The sequence below is a fragment of the Sus scrofa genome, chromosome 10 (genome assembly GCF_000003025.6).
Source record: "Sus scrofa isolate TJ Tabasco breed Duroc chromosome 10, Sscrofa11.1, whole genome shotgun sequence".
Taxonomy (NCBI): domain Eukaryota; kingdom Metazoa; phylum Chordata; class Mammalia; order Artiodactyla; family Suidae; genus Sus; species Sus scrofa.
The window spans coordinates 49,220,850-49,244,780 of NC_010452.4; the positions used below are offsets into that span (position 1 = coordinate 49,220,850).

Here is a 23,931-nt window from a genome sequence, read left to right on the forward strand (position 1 = left end):
TCTCAGGAGCTCTACCCCCAGCACAAAGTGTTGCTGGCCTCAGCAAACAGTCAAAGGAGAGCTGAAACTCAGCAGTCTGATCATCGTCCAAAGGGGAAAGCTGCCTGTCTGTCAATCCCCATGTCTATCTACAGAACCCTACAGTCAGCCTCCTAGTCAAGAAAGCAGCTTATTTAGCTGCCAGGTAAATTCATACCACCTTCTTATGTTATTCTAGTCTTTCAATTAAAATTAAGAATCAATAACCAAACCCATGAACTTCCTCCATAAGGAAAAACATGAACATGAGAGCATCAAGACTAAAAACCAGAATAATGATCCCTGAAGAAACAAAGTTAATGAAAAGAGTAGAAGATAGGTTTTTTTTTTTTTTTTAAATTCCAATTGATGTCTTCAGGGAGATTTATGATGACATAGCAACATCAATAGTTGCTATTTTAAAAGCAGTCAGAAAATAAGAAAGCAACAAATCAACATTACTTAAAAATATAGATATAAAATCACAAATAGGGGGTTCTCTTATGGCACAGCAGGGTTAAGGATCTGGGATTGTCATTGCAGTGGCTCTGGTCACTGCTGTGGCTTGGGTTTGATCCCTGGCCTGGGAACTTCCACATGCCACAGGCACAGCCAAAAAAAAAAAAAAAAAAGATAATCACAAAATTTTAGAAAATTGATTTCAGAAGCATATTTCAAGAATAATACATAATAACCAAGAATGCAAGAACAGCCCAACAATAGGAAATATATTACAGTGATTTATTAAATTAAAATATTAAATGATAGGCCATATGATCATCTCCATGTATAGGCATTCCCTCTTAGTAAGGCTGAAATGGTTGGTTCTTTCCCAAAGGAAACCATTATTCTACTAGAAAAACACAGACAGTCTCCCTATTAAAGTCAGACAAAGTCAGAGTCTCATCATTACTGCTACTATTTAAGTTTGTTCAGGGGGACTTAGACAATAAAAGTCCAGAAAAAAATATCTCTAATTTATAGATACTCTGTGGCAGGATCTGGCAAACTTTTGTTATAAAGAGCCAGCTAATTTTAGGCTTTGCAGGTCATATAGTCTCTGCCACAACTACTCCAGTCGGCTACTGTAGGGAAAAAGTTGCTACAGACAAGAGTAAACAAGCAAGCATGGATAATACCAATAAAACTCTAATTACAAAAGCACTGCAGTGGATACAGCACATAGGCAATAGGGAAATGACAAAATTAGCTTAAGTAGGTGATATGATTGTTTTTGTAGAAAATTCAAGAGAATCAAGTGAAAACAGAATTAGGAAGATGGCTGATGTGAGGTAAATGAACAGACAACAATAACATTTCTATCTATCCAGTAATAAACATCAGGAAGTAACATGGCAAAAGGATCAAATTTATAGTATCAACAATAGCTATGAAAAATATAGAAATAAAAAGGAATCTGCCCAGTTCTAGAGAGAGAAAACAATATGGCATAAAAGGAAAACAACCAGAGAGAAATACTGTATCACTAAAAGGGAACATTCAATATTGTAAAGATATCACTTCTTTTTAAAATTTCATCAGAGTACAGTTAACTTACAATGCTGTATTAGTTTCAGATGTACAACAAAGTGAATCAGTTATGCATATACTTATATCCAATCTTTTCCCCATATTGGTTTATTACAAAATATTGAGTAGATTTCTCTGTGCTATACGACAGGTCCTTGCCAGTTTTTACTTCTCTCTAAACACATAACTTTTTGGAATCCCAATTAAACAGCCAAAAGGATTAAAAAGCAAAACAAAATAAAAGCTGACAAGCTGCTTCTAAACATCTGAGAAAAAAAAAAAAGATTATTCTCAAATAGAAAAAAAAGGGTATTAAAAAAAAACCAAAAAACTCTTGGTACTTCAGGATTTACACAAATAAACCAGTGGAAAAGAACAAACATTGCAGAATTCAAACTTAACATATGAAAAGTTGGCAACAATCAGTTGAAAATAACAGATTACTTATTATTTAATAAATGGTACAGAAACAACTGGATACCCACTTGAAAAAAATAAAGTCAGATCCTTACCCCATCACCATAAACAAAATAAATTCAAGTTGGATTAAGAATCTAAGTGTAACAGTAAAACAGTAAGAGTCATAGAAGAAAAAGGGTTTTATTCTTTCCTCCTTTCCTCTCTCCCTCCTTTCTTTATAATTTTGAAGCAGATACTACTGACTGGTTCTTTGAACATGCTCTCCAAGTGCCTTGCTTGATGTGTTTCCATAATACTGAAGCTGGAAATCTAAAAGCTCCTTTGCAGCCAGGCTTCTGCCTCTGATCCAGTCAAGTAGACAGTGATGTGAGACTTGCTAGATGGAAATGAGCAACATGAAGTGAAAATAACAGGTGGTGAAACAGAATCTCCTGGGATAGCTGTTCTGTCTCCATCACCTTCGATGGACCAGTGGGTCTCGGCTGTAGTGAGATCTTGCCAGAACAGTCCTGAAGGTATATTTGGGCATTTCTCCTGGCTGTGTTATTATTTTTTTTTTTTCAGGGTTGCACCCATGGCATATGAAAGAATCTAGGTATCTGACAAACATGAGAAGAGTTAATTACTGGGAGTTCCCACTGTAGCACAGTGGAAATGAGTTTGACTAGTATCCATGAGGATAGGGTTCGATCCCTGGCCCTGCTTGGTAGGTTGAGGATCCGGGGTTGCCATGAGCTGCGGTGTAGGCTGAAGACGAGGCTTGGACCCTGCGTTGCTGTGGCTGTGGTGTAGGCCAGCAGCTAAAGCTCTGATTTGACCCCTAGCTTGTGAACTTCCACACGTTGCAGGTGTGGCTATAAAAAAAAGGTTTTTAAACAGGGTATGTGAGCAAAATCAGAGGTTAATATGTAATTTTTTGAGATCTAATTGACACATAACATTGCCTGAGTTTAAGGTGTACAATGTGTTGGTTTGAAACATTTATATATTGCAAATGATTTCCACTTTAATCATATTAGCTAACACTTCTGTCACATAATTATCATTTCCTTTTTTAGTGAGAACAATTAAGATCTAGTCTATTAGCAACTTGGAAGTTTATAATATGGTATTGTTGACTATATCTCTATGCCGTGCATTAGCTCACCAGAACGAATTTATTTATTATTTATTTATTATTTTTTGTCTTTTTTTGGGCCGCATCCATGGCATATGGAAGTTCCCAGGCTAGAGGTCCATTCCTAGCCTACACCACAGCTCATGGCAGTGCCAGATCCTTTAACCCACTGAGTGAGGCCACAATGGGAACTCTTGCAGAACTTTTATCTACTTGCAGTTGGTCCCCTTAACATCTCAGTTTTCCCACCCCCAGCCCCTGGTACCCACCATTCTACTCTCTGTTTTTATGAGTTTGGCTTTTTTTAGATGCCACATATGAGTGAGACCATACAGTATTTGTCTTTATCTGACTCATCTCACTTAGCATAATGTTATTAAGATTTATCCATGTTTTCACAAACGGCAGAAATTTCCTTCTTTCTCATGGCTGAATAATATATTCCATTATATATTCATCATATTCATCCATTTATCTACTGATGGAGACTTAGGTTGTTTCCATATCTTGATTATTGCTAACAATGCTGCAATGAACACAAGACTGCAGGTATCTCTTTAATATTCTATTTTTATTACCATATATGTATATATATATAAATATATATGTACATACACAGAAGTAAAAATGCTGGGTTATACAGTAGTTCTACTTTTAATTTATTGAGCAACTTCCATTCCGTTTTTCACAGTGGCTGCACCAATTTACATTCGTCCCCCACCAACAGTGAGCTACAGTTCCCTTTTCTCTACATCTTTGCCACCATTCGGTATCTCTTGTCTTCCTTTTTTTTTTTTTTTTTTGTCTTTTCAGGGCCACACCCACGGCATATGGAGGTTCCCAGACCAGGGGTCAAATCAGAGCTGTAGCCATTGTCCTACGCCACAGCCACAGCAAGGTCAGATCTGAGCGGAGTCTGTGAACTACACCACAGCTCACGGCAATGCTGGATCCTTAACCCACTGAGCAATGCTAGGGATCGAACTTGCATCCTCATGGATGCTAGTCAGATTCATTTCTGCTGAGCCACAATGGGAACTCCTCTTTTATCTTCTTAATAGCTGTTCTAACAGGTGAGAGGTGATATCTCATTGTGGCTTTGATTTTAATTTTCTTTTCTTTTTTTCATCTTTTATAGGGCCACATCCAAGGCATATGGAGGTTCCCAGGCTAGGGGTCTAGTCAGAGCTGTAGCTGCAGGCCTACACCACAGCCATAGCAACGTGGGATCCCAGCTGAATCTGCAACCTATACCAAAGATCACGGCAACACCGGATCCTTAACCCAATGAGCAAGGCCAGGGATTGAACCCGAAACCTCACGGTTCCTAGTCGGATTCGTTAACCACTGTTCTACATCGGGAACTCCTGATTTTCGTTTTCTTGATGATTGGTAATGTTGAGCATCTTTTCCTGTATAAGATAGCCATTAGTATGTCTTCTTTGGAAAAGTGTCTATTCACATCCTCTGCCCATTTTTTAAATACGATTGCTTGTTTTCTGTTGTTGTCGTTATTGAGTTGAATGAGTTCTTCCTATATTTTGGATATTAACCCCTTATCCAACATATGGTTTGCAAATATTTTCTCCCATCCACAGGCTGCCTTTTCATTACATTACATTTTTAAGGTTGCTTACAAAAAAGAAGAAGAGGCACACTTTCCCACTCCACCTGATTATGACTTTTTTCTCCTAAAAACTGCTGGGATCAATTTGAGGAGGACAATTTGAGGTGGAAAGGGCATTGCAACAGCTCCTTATCTTTGTTGCTTTTATTCTAAAAATTCTTAGTAAAAAAGGACTTAGACTTAGTGAAAAGAATTTAGTTGAAAAATTCTGTAATTTAGCTTAAATTAAAACTAAAATGGGAGTTCCCATTTTGGCTCAGTGGGTTAAGGACCCGATACTGTCTCTGTGAGGAGGTGGGGTCCTTCCCTGGCCTCACACAGTGGGTTAAGGATTTGGTGTTGCCATGGCTATTGCGTAGGCTGCAGCTGCAGCTCTGATTTGACTCCTAGCCTGGGAACTTACATATGCCACAAGTGCAAACTTAAAAAAGAGAAAAAAAAAAATTAAAATGATTCTTGTGTATGTTGTTTCTGATAGGCAAATTTTATGACTGCTTTTTAAAAAGGGTATTTTATTTGTTTATCTTTTGTTACTATGCTAGCTAGCAACTTTCCAGGGAGCATTTTCTGGACATTAGATAATTATTTTCTTTATTTCTCTGAAGACAACTTGAATTAAGAATTTGGCATTATTCGTCTTGGTTTAGAACTGAGTCATCATTAAAATTTCCAGCCAAAAATATATTATTTTATTTATAAAAATCATTTTGAAGACTAAATCAATATTTCACAGAAAATAATACTCTAGATCTGGCTTACAAAGTATGACCTTAAAAACAGGAACAAACGTCTTCTCTGTATTTGACTAATGGAAAAAAATAAAGATATAGAGGATTTGAGTAAAAATTATGTTTAGCTAATAAGGTATTTATTGAAAACTAGGCACATACCAGAAAAATCTCAATCAATTCCCCAAAGGATAAATTGTAAAGGCTATATTTTCTGACCAAAATATGATACAGATAGAAATTAAAAACATAATATTTAAATACATTTTAAAATCCTAAAGAAAAAAGCATTTTTCTTAAGGATCAGAGAAGAAAACTTCAAAAAGACAATTCAAACTAACTAGAAAACGACTCTAGTAAAATCAACACACACAGACACAATTCAACCAGAGTCAAATTCAAAGGAATTTTTTAAAAGAAAAAAAAAAAAAGTAATGAGAGACTTCCACAATGACAGTAACTACAGCAGAACAGAAATAGTGTAGGAATAAAAGAGATAATAATGTCATAACAACACTGAAATATATCCAAGAACATCAAAGAATCTGGTGCTTCATAATCTTTCTAGAATCTACACTATAAAATGAAATAGGATCTTAATTTTTTTTGGTGGGCACATTACGGAGTCTTTGTTTCATATCTACTTTACCCCTAATCATTTATTTCAGATCAGTGCAACTGCCTGGTGATGCCCTGGTACAAAAGACAGATGATAAATTAACATACAATCTAGGATCTCTTTGATACAGACACTGAGAGAAAAAGTGGATACTGTGCTTGTTAATTTCTTTGGTAGGTGTTTATGCACCTTTCCCGATCACGTCTCAGTGAAACTTGCAAGAAACCATCCATTGTTTCTGCACCTTCCATCTCATTCACCTTCCTGTTGCCCAAGGTGGCTGTCCTGACAAACAGTCATAGCATCTGAATTTCATAATAATAAAGAGGCAGCTCTACATTATGAAGTCAAGGTGGCAGTGAATTTGCCATCTTGGAAAAATGACTTAAGTCATTTTAGCTGTGCTCCAGATGATCTTTGGGGTGGGTCCTCCCAGATCTTTGTTTTCTTATTCCTATTATCGTATCTCTATAGACACTGCTGAAAAGTAAAGCAGACACTGATATTACTTATTGGTGTCTCCATCTCTCTCCTCACGTTAAACCCTGCATTTGTACTTCCCATTGTCTACCAGGCAGTCCTGCCTGTGGTTTAACGAAACAAGGCCCCCTCCAGCTTCCTCTTCTCCACCCTACCCCTAATTCCTCTGGTTTGTCTCCATGACATCCTCACCTAGTGTCTGCCCTGCCTTGACTGGTCTGTGGGGAGCTGTTTTGAGGCTGAAGAACCTGGCAGCTGAAACACCTGCCTTTGATGGGGGTGTGGGTTGGGATTCTATTTGGGACTGTCCCTCTGGCTGTGAAAACAGAGGACTATCATGGATGGGGGGCCCAGCAGAGGGAGAAGCCTCCTTTGTGGGTATCTCCTGTAGCCTGCAGTGAGGAGAAGTTACCGGGTCTCAGGTAAGCAGGCAGACAAGAGTTGGGGTGCCTCCAGGGATGGGAAGGAGGGTTCCTAAAATGTGTAGGGGATGCTTACTCCAAGGCTGTTCTCTATCACATCCAGCTGTGTGAACACCTTTTCCAGTGTGGTCTGAACATGTGTCAAAGGAAGGGAAGAAGAAAGGATGGAAGGAAGGAAGGGAGGAGGGAAGAAAGGGGGAAGGGATGGAGGGAGGGAAGGAGGAAGAGGGGTGCGGTGAGTTCCAAGCCATTTGGGTTATCTTGGGAACTGGGGAGAAAGTCAGCACAGAGAAGCTCTGGGTGAAAAGTCAGACCCTAGGCAGGGAAGGAGTGGGACAATGTGGTGAAGGGAGGTTGACACCATATCTGGGCAAAAGATAGCAAAGTCAAAGTCAAGTGAGAGAGCTACCAGAATGTGGACATGGGACAGGAGCTCGTCAGGAAGCTGAAGAGTAGGTGAGTCCATGGCAAGAAGAGTCTGGGTGAAGAAACCCAGCGTGTGCTAACTGAATAGCCGTGTATCTCTGTGGTCACCAGGCCAGTCTTGCTGCTAAAAGGAGCCAACTAACCATGACAATTCTCCGCCCCAGACAACATCCCTACTTCCAACTCCTCCCTCAAAAGAACCTATATTTATCTTGACCTACAGCCCTGCTCTTTCCCCTCAGCCATCTTCTCAGGAACTCCAGGGGCATCTTGTTGTCCTCCTGTTCCTGAGGTCCCCAATCTGAGCGGTCACTGTGTCTTAGCAGTTCAGCCTTATCCTAATGCCCTTAAACGTGTCCTGTTCTTCCCATAACTACCACCCTCTTTAGCTCCTCCACAGGTTTTGCTTTTTTTTTTTGCTTTTTAGGGCTGCACCTGTAGCACATGAAAGTTCCCAGGCTAGGGGTTGAATTGGAGCTACAGCTGCCAGCCGATGCCACAGCCACAGTACCGCAGGATCCGACCCATGCCTTCGACCTACACCACAGCTCAGGGCAATGCCAGATCCTTAACCCACTGAGCGAGGCCAGGGATTGAACCCGAGTCCTCATGGATACTAGTCAGGTTCGTTACCACTGAGCTACAACAGGGACTCCTCCTCCACAAGTCTCACCACAACTCTGCCATCTGCTGAGTATTTATCTCATTTCTAGTCTCTCCATCTTGAATAGTGTCTGAAACGCCACCAGAGTTTTCTTCCTAAAACCCAGTTTTGTTCACATCCTTTCAATTAAGACAACTTTCTAGGGGCTCTCTCCTGCCCACAGGATATAATAATCCAAATTCTTTAATATGGCTTCTATGTTCTTCCACCACCCAACTCCCAGCAACCTCTCTGAATTCATCTTTCATGCATCACTCTGTTCTTCCCATAAAATCCACTCTACTGCTACAACTCCTGCTTTCTTGATGATCTCCAGGCACACCAAATGCTTTCACTTCATGTAGTGAAGCCAGAGCACAGAAAGCTTCTAACGCATCTTTTCATCCTCCAGTGGTTAGAGCTGCATCTTGAACATAGGCCTTGTCCTGGGCTCTGCATTTCAAAAAAGAGTGCTATTAAGATATAATTTACATACTACACAACTCACCCACTCAAAGCATACCATTCACTGGTTTTGGGTATATTCACAGCGTTGTGCAACCATCACCACAATCTAATTTTAGAACAACTTCTTCTCCTCTGAAAGAAACTCCATACCCATTAGCAGTTACTCACCATTCACCCTTCCCCTTCCCCAGCCCTAAGCAACCACCAATCTATTTTTACTCCATGTAAATTTGCCTACTCTGGACTTCTAATATAAATGTAATCATATAACATGCTATCTTTTGTGTCTGGCTTCTTTCACTTAGCATAATGTTTTCCAAGTTTATCCACACTGTACTATGTATCAGCACTTCATTTTTTTCTGTTGCTGAATATTTCATTGTATTAAATGCCACATTTGGATAATCCATTCACCAGTTGATGGATACTTGGGATGTTTCCACTTTTCAGCTATTATGAATTATGTTGCTAGGAACATTTGTATACAAGATTTTATGTGGATATGCGTTTTCATTTTCTTTTGGGATTCTTAGAGTTGGAAATGCTGGGTTTATATGGTGACTTCATATTTAATTTTTTGAGGAACTGTTAAAATGTTTTTCCTCTAAAAAAAAAAAAAAAAAAAAAAAAAGGAGTTCCCTTCGTGGCGCGGAGGAAACAAATCTGACTGGGATCCCTGAGGACACAGGATTGCTCCCTGGTCTTGCTCAGTGGGTTAAGGATCCAGCGTTGCTGTGAGCTGTGGTGTAGGTAGCAGATGTGGCTTGGATCTGGCATTGCTGTGGCTGTGGTGCAGGTGGGTGGCTACAGCTCCAATTGGACCCCTAGCCTGGGAACCTCCATGTACCATGGGTGCGGCCCTGAAAAAAAAAAAAAAAGTTTTTCCCAAGTAGTGGCATGATTTTACTGTCCACCAGCAGTATATGAAGATTGGAATTTCTCCACATCCTCGTCAATACTTGTGTCTGTCATTTTAATTCTAGCCATCTTAGTGAGTGTAAAACTCTCATTGCGATTTTGAATTGCATTTCCCTTAAGTCTAATGATGTTAAGCATCTATGTATCTTTTTTGGAGAAAAGTCTACTCAGATCCTTTTCCCAGTTTTAAAATGGGTAACATGTTTTAAAAAATACATTACTACATTGTAAGAATTTTTTAAATATCCTGGATACAGGTCCCTTTTCAGATTTTCAAATCAAGTATTTTCTCACATCCTATGCATTGTCATTATACTTCCTAGATGGCACAGTTTGTAGCACAAAAGTTTGTTTGTTTGTTTGTTTGTTTGTTTTGCTTTTTAGGGCTGCACCCCTGCACAGCATATGGAGGTCCCCAGGCTAGGGGTTGAATTGGAGCCGTACCCGCCAGCCTACGCCACGGCCACAGCAATGCAGGATCTGAGCCTCATCTGTGACCTACATTACAGCTCACAGCAACAATGGATCCTTAACCAACTGAGGGAGGCCAGGGATTGAATCTTCATCCTTACGGATACTAGTCAGATTTGTTTTTGCTGAGCCACGATGGGAACTCCTGTGGCACAAAAGTTTTAAATTTGGATGTAGTCCACTCCACCTATTTTTCTTTTTGTTGCACATATTTTTTAAAAGTATAGTTGATTTACAATGTTGTACCAATTTCTTCTGTACAGCAAAGTGACCCAGTCATACATACACATGGGTTCACAGGTTCTTTTTCTCTTATTATCTTCCATTATGTTCTATCCCAAGAGACTGGATACAGTTCTCTGTGCTATGCTCTCGGACCTCAATGCTTATCCATTCTAAATATAATAGTTTGCATCCTCTAGTGCCAAACTCCCAGTCCATCAAACTCCCTCCCCCCTATTTTTCCTTTATTGATTGTGCTAAGAAAACATTACTGCATCCAAGGTCATAAAGATTTACTCCTATATTTTCTTATAAGGAATTTTCTTTTCTTTTTTTGTCTTTGTGCCTCTTCTAGGGCCACTCCCGCGGCATATGGAGGTTCCCAGGCTAGGGGTCTAATCGGAGCTGTAGCCGCCAGCCTACGCCACAACCACAGCAACGTGGGATCTGAGCCACATCTGTGACCTACACCACAGCTCATAACAACACTGGGTCCCTAACCCACTGAGCCAGGCCAGGGATCAAACCCACGTCCTCATGGATACTAGTCAGATTTGTTTCTGCTGTGCCACAACAGGAACTCCAAGATTATCTGTTTCTTTATGTGTATTTTTTAAATCTTCTCAACTATATTGAGAGGGGCAAAATTTATACCCCAACTCTCTTAGTAGCTGGGAAAGTGCCATGGTTAGTACTTAGAACTCAATGTATAATAGCTCATATTAATATGTATTAGCACTTACTTTTTTTTTTTTTTTTTTTTTTTTTTTTTTTTTTGGTCTTTTTGCTATTTCTTGGGCCGCTCCCGCGGCATATGGAGGTTCCCAGGCTAGGGGTCTAATCGGAGCTGTAGCCACAGGCCTACGCCAGAGCCACAGCAACTCGGATCCGAGCCGCGTCTGCAACCTACACCACAGGTCACGGCAACGCCGGATCGTTAACCCACTGAGCAAGGGCAGGGACCGAACCCGCAACCTCATGGTTCCTAGTCGGATTCGTTAACCACTGCGCCACGACGGGAACTCCTACTTTATTTTTTAATTAAAAAATTTTTTTGGGCTGCGCCTGCAGCATGCAGAAACTCCCAAGCCAGAGCAGAGACCCAAACCACAGCAGTGACAATTCCAGGTCTTTAACCCACTGAGCCACCAGGGAACTCCTAGCACCTACTCTAAAACAAGAAGAGTAGGACTTACAGATGTGGAACAATTACTACAAATCAGACACCTCTACTAGCTCATTCAATTCTCACAACAACCCTATGATATGGTGACATTATTCCAATTTTATAGGTTATAAAACTCAAGCCTGGAAAAACAATAATTTGTGCAAGTTCATGTGAGCAGTGGACCAGACTGTCCAGGTGTAATTTGAAAGCTCATGTTCAAAATCATGCCACATGGAATTACCATCATGACTCAACAGAAATGAATCTGACTAGCATCCATGAAGACACAGGTTCGGGAGTTCCTGTCGTGGCGCAGTGGTTAACGAATCCGACTAGGAAACCATGAGGTTTCGGGTTCGGTCCCTGCCCTTGCTCAGTGGGTTAAGGATCCGGCGTTGCCGTGACCTGTGGTGTAGGTCGCAGACGCGGCTCTGATCTGGCGTTGCTGTGGCTCTGGTGTAGGCTGGTGGCTACAGCTCCGATTCAACCCCTAGCCTGGCAACCTCCATATGCCGCAGGAGCGGCCCAAGAAATAGCAAAAAGACAAAAAAAAAAAAAAAAAAAAAAAGACACAGGTTCGATCTCTGGTCTCACTCAGTGGGTTAAGGATCCAACACTGCCGTGAGCTGTGGTGTAGGTTTCAGACATGGCTCGAATCTGACGTTGCTGTGGCTGTGGCATAGGTCAGCTGGCTACAGCTCCGATTTGACCTCTAGCCTGGGGACTTCACATGCCAGGGATGCGGTCCTAAAAAGACACACACGCAAAAAAACCCCAAAACCCCAAACGTGGTCTTCTGAAGACAGAGACTATGACTATTAAGAGGTGGAATATGGCAGCTCCTTTGCTAATGCTGCTCTTACAGTATCCATATTTCCAGCTCTAATACAATTGACTTCATGTCTGTCTTTCACATCACACTGACTTGAGGCATGGACTCTTGCATTTTCACCCAAGAATGTGACACACACTGTGTACCCAGTAAATACACTCAACTGCTGGGTGATCCTGGCAAGTGATTTAACCTCTCTGTTGATTTAGTTTCCTCATTCATAAAACAGCAGTGAAAACAGTCCCTATGTCACAGGGATGAGAAGATGTCTATAAAGTGCTTACTATAGCATCTGGCACATATAAAGTGATATTAGTGGTACTAATATCAGCTGATATTGTTATCACCATTATCATCATGATTTTTATTACTCTATTCTCCTTCTAAAACCACCAGTGGAAACGAACATCAGTCACTTATTCACATATCACCACGCATGTTCCCAAGTCCCAAGTAACTGATGGTTACTTTTGTCTGCCATTTTTTTTTTCATGGTCCAGGCATATTTTTAAAAGACTAAGTCACTAGGAAGGACATATGGAAGTAGCGGGTCTGGGACAGAGATTCTTAACCATTCTGAACAAGAGAGAAACTGCATCAGAAGCTCCCTGAGGCTTTTTCAAACCACACCCATGGCACCTCCAACTCCACAATCCAAATGTATCACTCTCTCTCTGCCCTGAAAGGGAGGTTTATTTCTGCAGTTGAGAATCACTGGCAAAGACAGTTGCTGTTGATGAAGGTATGTTGTGTTTGTGAACTAGCAGGTGGAAGCTAAAAAGAAAAAAAAAAAAAAAGTTGACAACCACTGTTGCCTAGGGCAACTTATCACATTTTGCAGGATGTGGGTTTAGGGCATGCTGTTCCATCGTTTACCTCACTCTTTTCAGTCCCAGCTACTTTTAGGGAAAAAAAAAAATGGGGGAGGGGAGAGGGGAAGAGAACAAATAAGAGTAAGCAATGGTAATTTGAAGTTGTTTGTTTTTGTTGCTAGAGGGCTAATAAAACATTCTGGGTCTAAGTTTAATTACGCATTAAAATCAGATTTCAAGGACAGACCCCACAGTAATATAAAATGTTTTCCCACACTTTTTTTCTTTAGCTTCTGTCATAAAGCATCTAATATTCTCCATGCAGCTGAACAGTCAACACAGAGTCAGGATACAATATTTGTGCAGTTATCTAGAGCTGTACCATCCAGCTCAGTAGCCGCTAACAACATGTGGCCATTGAGCATTGGAACTATGGTTAGTCTGAATTGAGAAGTGCTGGCAGTGTAAAATATGCTGGACTTGGAAGACTCAGAAAGAAAAAAGAAAGAATAAAAGAGTTCATTGGTAATTAATTTTAATATTACTTAAATTTAATGCAACTTAGTGTAATTAACATGAAGCCATTAAATAATCATTTTGGAAAAAAAGATACATGCACTTCTATGTTCATAGCAGCCCAATTCACAATAGCTAAGACATGGAAAAAACATAAATGCCATCAACAGATGAACGGACTAAGAAGACGTAGTACATGTATACAACGGAATACTACTCAGCCATAAAAAAGGAAGAAATCATGGCATCTGCAGCAACATGGATGCAAATAGAGATTCTCGTACAAAGTGAAATAAGTCAGAAAGAGAAAGACAAATATCACATACTATCACTAATACGTGGAATCTAAAATATGGCACAAATGAACCTATATACAAAACAGAAACAGACTCATAGACATGGAGAACAGACTTGTGGTTGCCAAGGGGTTGGGGGGAGGGAGTGGGATGGACTGGGAGTTTGAGGTTGGTAGATGCAAATTATTACATTTAATGGATAAGGTACTACTGTACAGCACAGGGAACTATATCCAATCTCTTTGGATAGAACATGATGGAAGATGGTATGAGAAAAAGGAATATATATGTATGACTGGGTTACTATGCTGTAGAGCAGAAACTGGCACAAGACAGTAAATCAACTATACTCTAATTTTAAAAAGCATAAAAAATAAAATTAACATCACTTTTTCTTTCTTTTCTTTCTTTTTCTTTCTTTCTTTCTTTCTTTCTTTCTTTCTTTCTTTCTTTCTTTCTTTCTTTCTTTCTTTCTTTCTTTCTTTCTTTTACCGTTTCTAGCATGGCTTCTTGAAACTTTAAAGCTATCTATGTGGCTTGTATTATATCTGTATTGGACAGGGCTGGTCCAGAGGGCTACAGTTCTGTTATTACACTAGTGTTGACTCAAAGAAGGTAGATTGTGATGACTGTATCATGTGAATGTAATCTGAATATTACTCACCAAGAGTTAAATCAGAATCTCCCTATTTCCTTTCCCACTGCACCTTCCGCTCCAGCACTGCCAAACTATTTCATACTTGTGTGCCTGGAGTAGTTTTCATCCACTCAGCCTCTCAGATATATCTTAACCTTCAAAGTGTCTCTTGGTCATCCCCTACAATGTCCTCCCTATAATCACTCTCTTCACCAGATTATGCACATCACACACTGAAATGTGTTTATTTGTAGGCCTGCATCTCCCACTGGACTAAAGCTTCTTGAGGTGTTGGTACCAGATCTTATTCTGTTTTATACCTTCCACTCTGGCACAGGGGTGGCCCTCAACAGATACGTGATGAAACTGAAGAAGAGAAAAAAAGTTCCAGCGACAGCATGCTGATAGAGCTTCATTCAGCTCAAGCGTTTGTGTAAACACAGAACCCACCTCTGGAGGGATGCTTCTCTGTGCTGATGGTCAGTGCAGTGAGCTCCCTTGGCAGTTTGGCTTTTCTATTCTACAGTGGTCTTAAGAGCCACCTGCTCAGTGCATCACAGTGCACTTATCCACATTCCTGGCCCAAGCCACTTCATTTCTGTTTGCTGTATACCATGAGGGAATTTTTTTTTTTTTTCAGTCTTTTTAGGGCTACACCCTCAGCACATGGAAGTTCCCAGGCTAGGGGTCATCAGAGCTGTAGCTGCCAGCCTACACCACAGCCACAGCAACGCCAGGTCTGAGCTGCGCCTGCGACCTATACCAGAGCTCATGGCAACACCAGTTGCCTTAACCCACTGAGCAAGGCCAGAGATCAAACCTGCCTCCTCATCGATACTAGCTGGGTTCATTACTGCTGAGCCACAAAGGGAACTCCCCATGGAGAAAATTTAACGCACTGCATTATTCAACAAGCAGTCCTGATCTGTTAAGAAAGAGTCTTGTTTTGCTAAGACATATCATTTATGAAATTTAATCAGAAGGAAGTCATTCCTCTAAAACAAAACAAATTAATGCTACATCTCAAGCCTAATCAATTGACTTATCAGCTGTGAATTTTATGAAATCAGCCAAGATGAAAAAGGTCATTAATACTATAAACACAACAGCCTTGAGACAAATTTACTCAATCAGTCATGGAATTGAGATCATTCTACAAGTCACTTGAAAAAGATTCTGCGGTATTTTTTTCTGCCACATAACTAATTCATTGGTTCTTTCCTTTTTGAGATGAAATCCTAATAATGCACTTCATTGAAAATTGGACTTTTAAAAATCTTTTCTAAAATTTTATTTTAAAACTTACTTTATTGAAGTATAGTTTATTTTTGAGACTGTGTTTTTACTATATATAGTATATATATACTTTTCATATTCTTCTTAATTATGGTTTATCATGGGGTATTGAATGTAGTTCCCTGTGCTATACAGTAGGACCTTGTTGTTTATCCATTCTACATATAATAGGAAAACTGGACTTTTGTTTGTGGAAAAAATCGTCTATCAAATGCTAATCAATGATATAAGCAGTATTTCATTAAGTGTGACTGTTTCATAATTACACTGCCCTAATGCCTATTACAACTAAAACAAATGAAATATCAGTTATGCCATCTCAGTAGCTACTTCCTAATAACCCCCATCAGCTTCCCAAATGTCACACAGGTGTCATCTAACATTCTTCAACTGCTAACAGTGAACCTTCAGCCCTGCACTAACACTAGTGTCCATTTGCTATCCAGCTGTGCAATGACGAATCTTCCCTCTCGTCTGAACCTGGTCTTAGATTTTTAAAATATAAATATCTTAACCCCGGGGGCACAAAAAGCTCCTTTGTGGAAAAGGCCCTTGTCCTCCCTCCTTCAGAATCTTTCTGTTAAACTTACAATAATAGAAACCTTGTACTGCCTAAGGCCCATGTCACTGATGATGAATTTATGTATAAATATGGGGCTTTTTAGTATTCATTCTTTGTTCTCCCATTTATTAAAAAGAATGTTTACTGTCACGTGTCATGGGCATGAAATGTTACTGATTAGCTTTACCTATACAATAAAGATTGCCGGTCAATTCTTTCACCAAGTTTTGAAAGAAGAGTTAAAGCATTAGGATCCCCAAAAATCTGGTTTTATCTTTCCTTTCCTTTCCTTCCTACCTTCTGTCCTTCTTCCTTCCTTCTTCCCTCCCTCCCTCTCTCAGTAGGCCTATTTTTTGACCATGCTTACAGTCAGTAGAAATTCTAATTTCAGTTTTCCAAGTGCCAATGTACTCTAACCCCCAGTAAGCCATCTATGTAAATGCATGTACATGCTTTCTAAGTGTTTTTTAAAAGATCAGCACATTCTGGATTCCCTTGTGGTGCAGTGGGTTAAAGATCCAGTGTTGTCACTGCAATGTTTGGGTTGCTGCTGTGATGCAGGTTTGATGGCTGGCCCAAGAACTTCCACATGCTACAGGTATGGCCAAAAAAAAAAAAAAAAAAAAAAAAAAAAAAAAGAAAGAAAGGAAAAAAAATAAGATTGGCACATTCAGAATAATGTCCACCTCTATCAAGAAAAAAGAGTAAGGCTATTGGGAGGAAGTCAGAAGACACACTGGTAAGATTTTACTTCTTAAGCAAGGTGGTAGGTATACAGATATTGGCTTTATTATTATTTGCTACAATTGACATATATATCTTAAATCATGTTATATGTATGAAATATTTCATAGTAAAAAAAGGAAGGAAAAAATAAATCCCATCCAGAGTTTTCCTGTTCTACTACCACTCTATTTTCTCTGCAGTTTGATATGATATAGATCTATGGACATAAATCTTCCAGCCAGTTTAAGGACACATAATTGCTGTGTGATTTAGCATCCATCCTCCTCCCCCAGCCTAGAGCCACCTCGTTGATGAGTCTGTCATGTGAGATCAAATCAGAAGGATCCCCAGAAGAATTAGAAAAAAATCTACTCACAGCTTCATTGATTTAATCAACCTTGTGAGCTAGCTATCAAGACAGATAAAAATGAAATCACATGATTGCTCCCAAAGCAGATTTTAAAAAATATATATATACAAAGATAATAACTTCAGAAAAAGAGATAGTAACTTCATGAGTGATGATATCTTGTCTTCCCTCTATCACAAGGCCAGTCCCTTGCTGGCCTACATTTATTTCATCTTCCCTAACTTCAGTGTGGTGTAGGAATCTGATGTTCCCAGAGCACATGATGCTTGTCAGTCACATGTTGAATTGTAATATCAGGTGTGGAATTGTACCTACCAATGTATGTCTCCCCTATTCAACCAAAACTTCACTCAGGAAAGGCTTTTTTTTTTTCCTTTTTCCATTTGGGTCCTTGGTACAGCATCTTGAGTGCTGGTGTCATACTGGCTCAGTTCAAAGGTCAGCTCTACTTCTTACTCCCTGGGTAAGTTTCTTACCCTGTCTGTGCTTTCATTTCTTCAATGATAAAAGGGAACAATAACAGTATAAGCCCAGGATGTGAGGATTAATGAAATGACACATCAAAATTAGTTAGCACAGGGCCTGGTACACAGTATAAGCTAAGTAATTATATGTATTATTTATGATTAACATTTGGTGATAAAAAAGAAACTAAGCTGACAGAGAAGACAATAGCTCTTATAATCTGATTCTTAATGATTCAAGTACCTAGATGATGTTCAGGAAATGTTTGTAAATAGAGTCATGAATTCAAGCTCTAGAATATGTGCTGAGAAGGTGTGGTGCCTGGGAGTGGTGCTACCTCTCTGCCTGCTCAAGCATCAGTGTTGGTACCAATGGAGCCAGCTGGGTTTCAGGGGCTTACAGCATATGGATGGAACATATCAGAAGTGGAACTGATATATCTGTACATTTAGGAAACACTACCTGAGTCCCACCATGATGCCAGGGATTTGGCTAGGTGATGGGGAGGCAGTGATGGTGGGTCACATCCATTAGTCCCTAAGATGCCATTTTCAGACACTGCCTTGTCATGCTATATGTACAATCTAGCCACTTAACTGATGAAAGAACAGTTCAATGTCATTCCTCACTGCTGCTATTCTCTCTTCTCAAGAGAAATATAATTGTTGTCCTTTCCAGATATATAGCAAACTTCCTCTAAAAGTCATTTCTCATGACAATTACAACTGTAATACATGTAAACCTCTCTACACAACCAGCGTGCCAATCTAATACTTTAAATCCTGGCACTTATTAGGTCCTAAACTTTAAGTTTCTTGCCACTTTAGGATGACAAAACTGCCATAAAACATATATTTTTTTCATACTGAAAATATTATGTTAATAATAATATGTGTTCTACATTTAGGCCAGAATTCTTAAAATCATTCTATTGCTTATCAAATAAAGTCCATAGGTCCTATACAGTTATAAATATTTTGGTGTGATAGACTATGAAACACAAACTTATCATAAGATTCAGGGACTTGCTAGAAGATATTAGGTATAAAAAGAAATAAAATAAAATTGAAGAGGATTAGAAATAAATTGAAATAATAATGCTTTTTGAAAGCAGAATGGTTTAAAGAAGTTCAAAGTGGTATTATCATGCAGATGACATGATACTATACATAGAAAATCCTAAAGACTCCACATGAAAACCACCAGAACTGATAAATGAATTCAGCAAGATAGAAGATTAACATACAGAAATCGGTTGCCAAGTGCACTTCTTTACACTTACAGTGAAATATCAGAAAGAGAATGTAAACAAATAATCCCTCTAAAATCACATTAAAAAAAAAAAAAAAGGCATCTTAGAAATTAACCTTACCAAGGAGGTGAAAGACATATGCCGAGAACTACAAAACATTTTTAATAAAGGAAATTGAAGCTGGTCAAAGAAACAGAAAAATAACCCATGCTCCTGAATTAGAAGAATTAATATTGTTAAAACAGTCATACTACCCAAAGCAACCTACAGATTTAATGCAATTCCTATCAAGTTACCCATGACATTTCTCACATAACTAGAACTAATAATCCTAAAATTTATGTGGAACCATAAAAGCCCCAGAACTGCTAAAGCAAGCCTCAGTAAACAGAACAAAGCAGGAGGCTTAACCCTCCCAAACTTCATACAATACTACAAAGCTACATCAATCAAAGTGGCATATCAAACACAGACACTTATGGCAACAAATATTATAAGTAGCTCATTCTTTTTTTTAATATATTTAAATTTATTTTTGGTTTTTGGCTGCACCTGCAGCATGCAGAAGTTCCCGGGCCAGGGAATCAAACCCACACCATGGCAGTGACAATGCCACATCCTTAACGTACTGAGTCACCAGGGAACTCCCACAGCTCATTCCTATAATATAAAAATATCTAGAACTTTTTATTTACAAGTGAAAAAAGGGCAAAAATAGCAGGTGATTGGTATACATTCTCAGGATTTTTCTCATACAAAATATTTAATGGATAACAGATAACCTAGTAAATACTGTGCTTAAGATTTAAAGTAATCCATATTACAAAGTTACATTTCTTGAGATGTAATAATTAAAGAATTCTGAAATCTAGTATCTGCCTAACCAAGCTTGGGCACATGAACTCCTTACAAAGTTTTTCCATAGAATGAAAATTTGCCATTTTACATATACACCAGAAATTGACTTAAAAATAAGGAACATTTTAGAAACACAAGGCCTCAAAATATTTCAGAATCTAACAATGTCTGTTATTATTATTATTTTCTCCATTCTCCTTTGTTACTGATCAGCAATTTTAACTTCGTCAGCATTCCAGACAGGACAAATTCAAAGAATTATGGCAATTCCTCAATTGCTATTTTAATGTCAGACAGAAGCAGGCAATGATCTTTACTGATAAGTTACTTCAGGTCCAGAGAGATATGAAGCAACCTAATCAAGCTTGTCCTTTCTAAAGGCAGATACGGAACAGGACTCAAGTCTTCCAAATACCCAAAGACACAAATATTAGTAATAGTATGAAAATTACTAAGTATTAATAGTCTGAGGATGACATTAAATTTCTTAAACCTTTCACAACACGTTGAGCAAACAGGAAATACCATCCGGAAGACATTACAGAAGTTTCATAGTAGATCCTCTGATATTTTGCTAGCCAGCTTTATTGCCCATGTGCCATCCTAGCATTTCAGTGAGACAGGAGAGAACAGTGCCACTGGAGGTTTATTCAAAGGGACAACCTCGGCTCAGAGGCCTAGACTTTAAAATTAATAGTAGCTAGCATACCTACCTTTATTTAAACCACATTAGACCACCAGAAATCATAACTTGCGGAGTAATAAACTCATGAGCTTTTACTTTATGTTATTTTCCTGTTACTCCACCTCTCCTAAAATGATCACATTAAAAGTTATTTTTGAACTGCTCTGCCGTGAGTGGCTCTAGGAAAACACATGTTTAGCGTTCCACAGCGGTATGAATGATAAGAAATACCTTCCCAGCAGGAAAATAAAAGGTGGACTGGGCAAGGTTTTCAGGGACAGTCCCCTCATCCTCCTGGATATAATGACATCCAGTTAGTTTGCTTCACGCTAGAAAAGAGCAGTCTGGATATTCATTCCAAGCCAAATTACAAAACTTGTGCCCGGGGTCCAAATCTTTCTTTTATCTTATTTTAAAATGAAAAGGCAATAATTCGGAGGAAAAATTATTTGTGAAGAGGAGGAACAGTTGTCTGGAAGTTTTCAAGGAAGGAAGTACTCTAAGATGCATCAGACTGAAATCACTATCAAATTCTCACACGACTTGAATTCACCCTACAGCGCCCTGAAAGGCCCCCAGAAATTCCTTCAGCGTCGGTGAGACTGGGGTTCCCGGACCTGCTTAACAGGCCAGGGTGCGGGCCAGTTCCCCGTTTGACCTTGTAGCAATTTTCTGGGCAGGAAATCAGTCAAATCTGGTGAAAAGGAACGCGGGGAAGGCGAGCCCTAGCTCCAACCCCCCGCGGAGCTCGGTCAAGTACAGGGATGAGGGATCCTCACAGCGGAGTCCGAGGGCCCACCGCCCTCGGGAGCCAAGCGGGGAGCGCGCGTTCACAGCGCCAGCACCGAGAGCTGGGTCGGGCCTCGGACCCGACGGGCCGAGCTCCTGGTCGGACGATAGCCCCTCGTTTCCCGGTGTAGCTCCCGGTATCCCGGGGCTGGCGGGCGCCGCTTACCTCGACGGCTGTGCACGGCGGCGCGGGGACTTGGTGGGGTCTCGGCGGGGACTTGCGGGCGCGGCGGGGAGCGGCCGGCGTCGGGGCGGCGGCCGGGAAGGCGACGCTGTGCACTCTGTAGCGCCCGGGCTCGGGTCTGCGGCAGGGGGAGGAAGTGGTGTCAGCCCTGCCCTTCTCACACAGCGCGCAGACGTGGGGCGCTGGCTAGCCTCTCGCATCCAGGGGCAAGGAGGACGCAGGGTTAGAGACACACCCACGCACGTGGACTAAGGCGCCTCTAGCTCTAGTACGCGGCTTCTTGCGACTCAGCGGGTCCGGGTCTCATTTCGTCTTACCCCGCCCACACCCTCCCGAAGCAAACAATTTGGTTTTACTTCTGGGAGAAGTTGCACCTGCCTCTCTCATCCTTCCCCTACCTGGGCCACGCGCCCCCCTATCTTGGGACTGGCCGCTTCGTTGTCGCTTGGATATATGGGTGGCTAAGGGCTTGGGGGCCCGATGATGATTCCACAAAAGCTTGAGAAGTCGATTTTTTTTTTTTTTTTTTTTTTTTTGCAACGGTCTTCCTAAGTGTTGACTTCAGCCCTTTCTGAGCTTCCTCTTTCAGGCGGGTTATGCAAGGCCCGCTTCCCGGCCACGCACTGGCTGCCCTTTGGGGTCGTGGGAGCCAGAGTGGAGCAGCCTTCGTGGGAGGGGAGGCGCCAAGGCCGGGGTTCCTCGGTCTCCACTGGTGCCTGGGTGTGGAAGGGCGCGACCCGCAGAGGAAAGGCGGTTTTTCAACTATCCTATCAGATTGGCAAACCTTCGCCCCAAAGCTTAACGACACTCAGTTGGTGGGCGAGGATGTGGCCTCTCCCATATTGCTGGTGGAAGTTCAAAATGGTCCAGACACCGTGGAGGGGACATTATTGGTAGCAACTATTTAATTTACCTCAGCAATGACTTTTTTTTTTTTTTTTTTGGTAACGTGGGCAGCATGAGGAAGTTCCTGGGCCAGAAACTGCACCTGAGTTACAACAGTGATTGGAGCCACAGCAGTGACAACACTGGATCCTTAACTTTCCAGGCCACCAGGGAACTCCCGCAATGACCTTTGAGACAGCAATGCGACTTCTAAGATTGTATTTTGGAGATACAGTGTTGAAAAAGGAATAATCCACATGCACCTGGCTATTTTTAGTTAGTCGATTTGTAATCTCAAAGGACTAACTAGAAATACACCCTCACCCCCTGACTTTTGGGAGTGGAGTCTCCAGATGGAAAGGGGGGAGATTTGAAAACGTGGAAGTTGAAATCAGTTAGATTTGGAAATGTGGTTAATTCACCTCTTCTTCCCTCCTACAGATGTGTCTTCAAGGGCTTAAATGTGGGGAAGCCGGTGGAGACCTAATGGCATAAATTAGACCCATAAATTAATTAGGTAACTCAAGATAGTTCAGTCATTGAATAGATAGTCCAGCATGAACTCTTCTCAGAATAATAAAAACTGTAAAGAAGAAAGCAATTCCTGCTTTCATGGAAGGTACATTCTAGTTGGGAGAAAATAGACAATATAGAAATTAATATTTAACATGTCAGGCAATGTAGGCATTTTGAGGGAAATTAAAAAGGGAAAAATAGAAAGTGACGGGAGTGGGGATGAAGATGCTGCATTAATTAGGGTCATCAAGGAAGATCTGGCTCTATCTGACGCTTGAGCCAGACCTAAATGCTTGAGAAATTAATCTATGTGGATTTTTGGATGAGCATATTTCAGGCAAAAGGAAGAGCACATTCAAAGACCTTGAGTTAGGAGGGCTCTTGAGATGTTGGAAAAACAGCAAGGAATGGACTCTCCTGGCTGCGGTAGGGACGTTGCTCTGAGGGATGGGAAGCTGTTGGGAGGTTCTGAACAGAGTCATAGTATTATACACAAAGTCAAGTTGAGCAACAGAATGACTTTCATGGGAAAGGAAAAGAGGTCAGGGAATACCTCTTTCAAAATAATGAAAAGGGGCAGATACTGGAAAAGCATTCCAAGGGAAGGAAGAGCAAAAAAAGGTTTTGAGATAGGAACACAGAAGGTTAGAAAAGCCACTGTAACTGGAATATGGTGAAAGGGTAGGGCAGTGGTAGAGGATGGAGATGGAAAGGTAGGCAGACACCAGACCAAGCTGGGCTTGGGGGTCAGCCTCGAGGACTTTGGGTTTTATTCTAAGTGCAATGGGCAGTTATTGGAAGGTTTTTAGCAAGTGAGTGTATGATTTAACTTCTGCTGTATGCCACTATGCTGGTTCATGGTTGGACTGTCAGTCGAATGGGTCAGGACGAAAGCAGTGAGAGAACACCCAGGAGGCTGTGACAGTGATGCAGATGAAAGATGATGGTAGCTTTGAGCTTTGAATAGAATTCT

At 40.6% G+C, this 23,931-nt stretch overlaps 1 protein-coding gene across 1 annotated transcript in view; it reads right to left on the reverse strand.

Moving 5' to 3' along the window:
• Window positions 1-22,015, reverse strand: part of APBB1IP (amyloid beta precursor protein binding family B member 1 interacting protein) — a 117,791-nt gene extending 95,776 nt beyond the window's left edge. The window contains exon 1 of the mRNA XM_003130751.6: window positions 21,540-22,015. The gene's annotated coding sequence lies outside the window, so the exon portion shown is untranslated. The remainder of the gene's footprint in view (window positions 1-21,539) is intronic.